The 8155-nt window shown below is 38.3% G+C and overlaps 1 long non-coding RNA gene across 1 annotated transcript; it reads left to right on the plus strand.

Moving 5' to 3' along the window:
• Window positions 1–4810: 4810 nt before the first annotated feature.
• On the plus strand, window positions 4811–5311 carry LOC137247977 (uncharacterized). The gene is made up of 3 exons (XR_010951972.1): window positions 4811–4901; window positions 4978–5062; window positions 5161–5311. It is a non-coding gene; the product is annotated as an uncharacterized lncRNA (long non-coding RNA).
• Window positions 5312–8155: the final 2844 nt, after the last annotated feature.

An 8155-nucleotide genomic window follows, 5' to 3' on the forward strand; every position in this document is an offset into this window, starting at 1 on the left:
TTTAGCTCATCGACAGTGTGTTGGATTCTAAGAATTTTCACTTAAGTATGTGTTGTTACTGAGGATTGTGAATTGAATAATTGTGTAACAACGTCAACAGTCCATTTGTATGCGTCACAAATTTATTGCACATCACCAAAAATTTAATTGTAACCATAAATAAGTTTTTATTAATAGATACTATAAAAATAATTATTGTCATTACGATTGCTGAGTGGAATATCACCATATCTCAGTTGCCATTTCGATAACGCCCTACCTGAGCATAAATTCAATATGCTTTGACGTGAGGTGGTGAAGATGGGGTGGTATTACACTTAGCAATCGATTTATAACAGCACATTAAAAATTCGGCAATTTTTCTATAAACTTTAGAACATTTTTATTAGTTATATTTGTATATACACCTGGAAATTCGGAGTTTCCACAACCCCTCCCAAATGATACCACGGCACAAAGTTGTCCTCCCACAACACCTGGAGCTCCAGAATCACCATAACATGCATCACTTCCACCAAGTCCAGCACAAAGCATTGTTTTCGTTAAAATTTTACTTGTCCTCCTATATTTATTCGCACAATCTGATGTCGCTATTATGGGCACTACAGTAGTTCGGAGTTCATCTACATGATCCCTACTGCGTTCACTTATTGAACCCCATCCACTAACTCTCATTGGTGTATTTGGTGTTAATTCAGTACTGCAAATTGGAATTTCGCTTACTTGAGGACCCCCGAAGAAGGGTGCACTCACTTTAATAGCACCTATATCCATATTACGTGTTTCGGCTATATAAGTAGATGGAATATATGTCTTCTCCACTGCTCGACACTGTCCAGTTTCGCGTACTCGATCGGTTACACCAGCTTGAACCATGAATAATCTTGCTGGTCTGTTTCCCAGGCAATGTGCAGCTGTTATTACCTTTTCCATACTAACTAATGAACCAGCGCATTCATGTTTTTCGTCAAAATATATTGATACCATATATGGGGTAGCCTCTATACTCGACAATTCGCCACCAACAATGCGAAACCGCGAGTTCGCGTAGCACAAAACGCAGCTATGCAAGGCAAAAAGTAGCGTGAAATAGTTTCGTAAATACATTATAATTTGTCACTTTTACTGTCTAATGTTAGGTATAAATCAACGGAAGAAAAATCTTGTTGGCTTTATTTAAAGAAATATGCATAGGTTGAGGAAATATTTTAAAGTATCGGCTAAAATTTCAAAAGCAGCTGAACAAACAGTTTTTGTTCTACCAAAATAACAAATTCAAGATAATTAAGTATATTCAGCGAAATGAAATTACCGCGACTTTGGCAAAATATTTACTTATTCTGTTTCGAAAGAAACTTATCTTGTTATTGTTTGTTTTATTTTTGTATTGTACAATTGATATGTGGTATTACATAATACCGTGATTAAATTTTTTTTTTAATGATTAAATACAAAAAAGTACACAGACTTGCGTAGTACGAGTTAAAATTGTTTGCATTTCCGGAACGATCTTGGGAACGGCTCAACCCATTTGAATGAAATTTCGTACATCGATAGTGAGTAACACTCTTAGACTTTCTATCAAAGTATCGCTACAAAATCAATAACTGAGGCACCCCCAGCGGGTTGAAGGGAGCTTAAATTATACCCGCGGCAGGTATGCCTGTCGTAAAAAGCGACTAAAATACCAAATTAATTCAAGCGGTTATTTAGCGCAACTCGTTCAAGGGGCTGCCAGCGCAATATAAAGCTTATCCAAACCTTACCTATCTGTGGCGAATCCTGTTTCTTTAGCAGCCGAGGCTCGGTGACCCCAAGTTCCTCATGGATCCTGGGAGGTGGGAGGGCAGTATGGCCTAGTAACTTTCATGTGGTCATACGAAAACGTTCCCAAGATAGTTGGGCTAGTATCTTAGTGGTGCTTATTAACGGAACGTACCGGATCTGCATCCGGCAAAGGACAATCAACATAGATAACACTCTCCAAGGCCTTCGGGGAGTGTCCTTATCACTACAACAACAACAGCAAGTGATGCAGTGCGTTGAATTTTGAATATATTTTGTTGGAAGCGCAAAAATGTCCTTATTCTGAAGACATACAGTTTTGTTCGTAGCCCAAACAAAAATAATGTTATAAGCCAATATATGAATCAACCTATTAAAAGTGGGTTTTTGGCCCCTTTACTACAAAATTTTAGGGTATATTGCAAATTATAAATAAGTAGGGCTTATGTCCTCAACTAGACCCTACAAACTGCGTTATATATCGTCAAGAGTATATTTTCGCTATCAAAAAATGGAATCGATGTTACATGATGATGCACCAAAATGCAGTTTTCTCAAAAAGCTTTCTGGGAATTTTTGTAAAATTTTACTGCTGAGGTTATTTTAGCTCACAAAAACACGAATACAAAAAAAAATTGAGGAGGTCTAAAAAAGAGACATTTTATATGATGTTATAGCAGAAAAGCTAACAGTCTTTCCAAATTGTGGAACTGTTAGGACTATTTCGCCTCTGAGCAAATCACGTGCTTGCCAATATGACGATAGGGTTGTTTTGTGCTCTGAGCTCATAGCTCATGCGTCTAAATTAAATTTAGGTAGCTAACACTACAATTGCTGACGCACTTACGAATTAAATTGCCAACTGAAAAAAGAGATATGACAAAAATAGACCAGTGATGCACTGGAAAGCTTCATAGAGCTTCGGAAAACAATTCGGCATTCAGATTTCGTAGGAGCGCAGCGACAGAGTTTCAGTAAAGCAAGCAGTCACCCAGTTTTAGCTTGTAATTCAAGCAGTAAACATTTCACGAGTGAACTCTATGCTCAAACACTCTATAAGTAAAGAACAACTACAATCAAGTAAGGAAGGCTAAGTTCGGGTGTAACCGAATATTACATACTCAGCTGAGAGCTTTGGAGACAAAATAAGGGAAAATCACCATTTAGCAAAATTAACCTAGGATAACCCTGGAATGTGTTTATATGACATGGGTTTCAAATGAAAGGTTTTAATGATTATTTAAAACATAGTGGGCCTTAGTTCTATAGGTGGACGCCTTTTCGAGATATCGTTATAAAAGTGGACCAGGGGTGACTATAGAATGTGTTTGTACGATATGGATATCAAATTAAAGGTACTAATGAGGATTTTAAAAGGGAGTGGCCCTTAATTGTATATGTGAAGGCGTTTGCGAGATATCGACCAAAATGTGGACCAGGGTGACCCAGAACATCATCTTTGGGTACCACTAATTTATTTATATATGTAATACCACGAACAGTATTCCTGCCAAGATTCCAAGGGCGCTTGATTTTGCCCTGCAGAACTTTTTCATTTTCTTCTACTTAATATGGTAGGTTTCACACCCATTTTACAAAGTTTTTTCTAAAGTTATATTTTGCGTCAATAAACCAATCCAATTACCATGTTTCATCTCTTTTTTCATATATGGTATAGAGTTATGGCATTTTTTTCATTTTTTGTAATATTCGATATCGAAAAAGTAGGCGTGGTCATAGTCGGATTTCGGACATTTTTTATACCAAGATAAAGTGAGGTCAGGTAAGTACGTTAACTAAGTTTAGTAAAGATATATCGATTTTTGCTCAAGTTATCGTGTTAACGGCCGAGCGGAAGAACAGACGGAAGACTGTGTATAAAAACTGGGCGTGGCTTTAACCGATTTCGCCCTTTTTCGCAGAAAACAGTTAACGTCATAAAATCTATGCCCAGACCAAATTTCACAAGGATTGGTAAATTTTTGTTCGACTTATGGCATTGAAATTATCCTAGACAAATTAAATGAAAAAGGGCGGAGCCACACCCATTTTGAAATTTTCTTTTATTTTTGTATTTTGTTGCACCATATTATTACTGGAGTTAAATGATGACATAATATACTTATATACTGTAAAGATATTAAATTTTTTGTTGAAATTTGACTTTTAAAAAAAAAAAATTTTTTAAAGTGGGCGTGTTCGTCATTCGATTTTGCTAATTTTTAATTAGCACACATATAGTAATAGGAGTAACGTTCCTGCCAAATTTCATCATGATATCTTCAACGTCTGCCAAATTACAGCTTGCAAAACTTTGAAATTACCTTCTTTTAAAAGTGGGCGGTGCCACGCCCATTGTCCACAGTTTTACTAATTTTCTATTCTGCGTCATAATCTCAAACCACCTACCAAGTTTCATCGCTTTAGCCGTCTTTGGTAATGAATTATCGCACTTTTTCGGTTTTTCGAAATTTTCGATATCGAAAAAGTGGGCGTGGTTATAGTCCGATTTCGTTCATTTTAAATATCAGATCGCCCAGGAACTTACATAGCAAATTTCATTAAAATACCACAAAATTTACGGATAGCCGGACGGACGGACGGACGGACATGGCTAAATAAATTTTTTTTTCGCCCAGATCATTTTGAGATATAGAAGTCTATACCTATCTCGATTAGTTTATGCCGTTACGGATTACTTAATAAAAAAGTTGCGTTTATATTCAAAGCTCGACCGGCGTTGTGCACCACTGAAATAAACTAAGGTTTTTTTTTTAATATTTGTTGATTGATACAAATTTCACTATTTTTATACAATTAAGTTGAACTTGCCAAGCTAATTTCTCAAAAAACTACAGAATCGCGCGCCATGCATGACAGCACAAAATTTTTATTAACCAATTTTATTTTCACATTCATTATTTTAAACATAGGCAATAACATTGTTTTTGTAAAGAAAGTCTATAACTGCGTCTCAACAAAAAATTTTATTATAAAAGCAATAACTCACTTTTGAAGTGCAACAGGTTTCTAAACGTGATTTGAGACGTACATTCCAAATGAAGCTACATTTACTATTTTTCTTAATATTGAGCATTTTTGCGGGCACCCTAATGGTAAGTGGTTTGCAAGGAGACATCCTTTATTAATATAAAAAATGTCGCTCGATTTTTCACCGCATTTTGAACTCAGGCTGCTTCTGCAGAACAGCGACAAAACGGTCGTCCACCGGGTCCACCACAGGATGGCACACGCCCTAGTGGACCACCACAAAATCGTAAGTTTTGAGATAAATTTGCTTATCACATCTTTAATGTCCTTTCATCTCAGCCTAATGTCCGTCCTATTTCAATTCATCCTTCTTTTTTTCCTCAGACCAAGGACCTCCTAAAGGCGCTAACAACTTATGAATCTGTTTTTATCACGCTTACGCAACTGAGACCAACGGATACTTCGTAAAGTTTATATAAACTAATGTTATTAAATAAATTTCAAAATTTTTGTTCTCTTCTTTGATTAAAATTAAAGCAAGCCTCACTAAATAAAAATATCGTGAATCGCATATAATAGGTCGGAGAGAAAGTGTACATAAGAACAGGAAGAGATATACGAAGCAGAGGTAGAGTATGAGACAAAGGGAGAGAGAGAACGACTGGGTGGAGGGAGAATGAGAGGAAGGGAAGCTAGAGGAACATACAGTGGAAAAGGAAGAGCGCGATGAAGAGTGAGCGGGATTAAATGGAGGATAAAGCGAGGGAGAGAGAGAGAGGTAATGCAAGAGTGAAATACGAAAGTAATGGAGCCTCTATTGCGTTAACTTTGCAAAATTATTGTGAAATTAAAGTCGCTCTGGTTTGTTCAGCTTATATCATGGGTGTACCCGCAAAATTGCTCAAAGTAAAACGGATCTGTGAGTAGCTTGCTGAGTTAAGTTAGTTTACCCTAAAAGGGCGTGCGTAAGAATTCCTACACTTCCACTCGAAGACATTTTTGCAAGTTGTCCAATCAGATTGCCTCCTAGTGGTCCTCAACGAACCGTGTGCTTTCTCTGATGAATTAGTGAAAGATTCATCTTTTCAAACTCTGCCAGGCAGTCGAAAACCTGTGCCCCTAGAAATCTGAGTCGTATTGTTTGCTGTCCTGGACATAGAGAGTTAAAGTAATGAATCAACTCCTCTTCCACCTTATTCTGACACCTTTGCATCGGGCGCTTGTTGGTATGCGTCACCGTCGGAGCATTAGTGGAGTAGAGGAATGAGCTGAGATTACACTCGTAAATACTCTGACTGCTGATTTGTTTAGCATAATTTTTGCAAGCTAGTTCCTATCCTATCCAAGTATGGGCATAAAGACTTTGAGACAACCACGCAATCAACCTGGATGGACGACAACAAGTCCTATGCCTTTATCTCGTATTCTTCGACTTTCCTCAGGGAATAACCCAGTGGTGTTCAAACGTAGCTGTTTAGCTCAACTAAGCCCAGTTTGGAACCTTTCCTGGCCATATCATCTGCAAATTCATTCCCTTCAATATAGCTGTGCACAGGCACTCAACAAAGAGAGACATTGCCTTAAGGTCATTAGCGAGGCTCGATACCTCAGCAAGATATTCGATTTTAACATGTTGGATTGTAATGCATTTAAGGCGGATTTACTGTCGACAAATACCATTTCATTGGTGTCTGGGAGCGTACTGTACTTTGCATTAGTCAGGAAGTCGGTACGTTTGATTAAACTGCAGATGCTTTGAGCACATTCTAGCTCCAGTTCCCTTTTCCATATTCGGCAGACGGTGTAGATTGTAATGCGCCTACCACTGTTAAGGTCTTCCCCCTATACCTTTTTGAAGAATATCTTACGCTGTGCTCCTGGAAGTCCAAAACCAACGTGATAAAGTCGGTGTCGGACGTAAGGTCAACTATGTTTCGTTTAATTGTCCTCTCATCAAGTATCTGCGCGTGCTCGTATTTGTTTCATTTCGACATGTTGGAACCTCTAAGTCGTAGGGCCCCTCTTGCGGCCAATCCCTGAACAAATCATTTTAGACGCATCGAGTGCAAAGTTGCCTTTAGCACTTCCTGAGGTGCGTCGCTCACTGAGTCGGGCATGCTAGTCGTGGAACCATCTCAGCCCTCTGTTGTCCGTTGAATGACTGTATTATACATGCAATGGATGATATGCTGTGAGAGTCCCCAAAAGTAATTTTCCGACTGAAGCATGTTGCCAGAGCTTGCTTTGATCTCACCTTAGCGTTTACTTTGAAGGTTAATTAGGGGTCATGATACTCGATATTGGCTTCAGAAGAGAGACATATCGTTGTGCCGTTTAGCCTCGGTAAGTTAAAGGAGGGAATTTTTGTTTTTCTTGTGAACAGGTAAGTTCCGCTTTTGTTAGATTTACTCCCAGCCCCTGTTGAACTCACAAATCGGTGGCAGGAATTTACCTGTAATCAAAAGCACTAAGTCGTCGGCATATGCGACTTCACTCGTTCCTTCTACGCCAAAGATTTCTTTATACTTTCATTAACTACCAGTATTCAAAGAAGAGGCAATAGCACGGCACCCAGCGTGGTGTCTCTGTTATCCATTTTACTGATCCAAACTGATCCAAGATTGCGTGAACAACCCCACTCCTGATCATAGTATCGATCTATCCAACTATAGGTTCGTAGTCGCATAAGTGCCTTGCAGATGGCATTGTCAATGTCTAGGAAGCTTGCCAACGTGTACTCGTCGCAGTTCGATGATTTCTCAATGACCCTGACTACCTCGTGAAGAGCACTTTCAACTGATTTTCCTTTTCGGTATGAGTTACAATAGGAGTTTCTTATATTCGAGAGACGAGTATGGAAGGAGACCATAAAAGTGGCTTATTACGCGGGCGCGATACGAAAGCCTAAGAACGCCCATAAAAAATGAAAAGTCATTAGATAGTTAAGTAAAAGTAATGACAAATGGGGAAGACATGGAAATTTGACAACAACGCACGTCGTTATGAACAATTCGAAGTTGAAGGATGAAGAAATACTGAAGAGCTTCAAAATGTTGAAAGGCGGAGCTTCGCCAGGATAATTACCTTGTGTCACAATAATTGAATTTTATGACACGCATCCATGTTTTGTTGTTGTCGTTGTAGCGTAATTTGCCTACTGAAGTGGCATTTGATGCATGTGTATGTATATGTGTGAGTGTGTATACGTGTGTAAGGGTGTATAAGTGCTGAAGTAAATTAGATAAGGATTAATTGTTAACGCGCACGCATCGTCTTTGAAATTCGACAAAAAAATTTATACAAAATTAAGGACTGCATAGCAACACGATTTTTTTCAAGAGAAGAGCGTAAAGAATGTAAATTTCTACTGTTGTCATTA

Source organism: Eurosta solidaginis, chromosome 4, assembly GCF_040869045.1.
Source record: "Eurosta solidaginis isolate ZX-2024a chromosome 4, ASM4086904v1, whole genome shotgun sequence".
Taxonomy (NCBI): domain Eukaryota; kingdom Metazoa; phylum Arthropoda; class Insecta; order Diptera; family Tephritidae; genus Eurosta; species Eurosta solidaginis.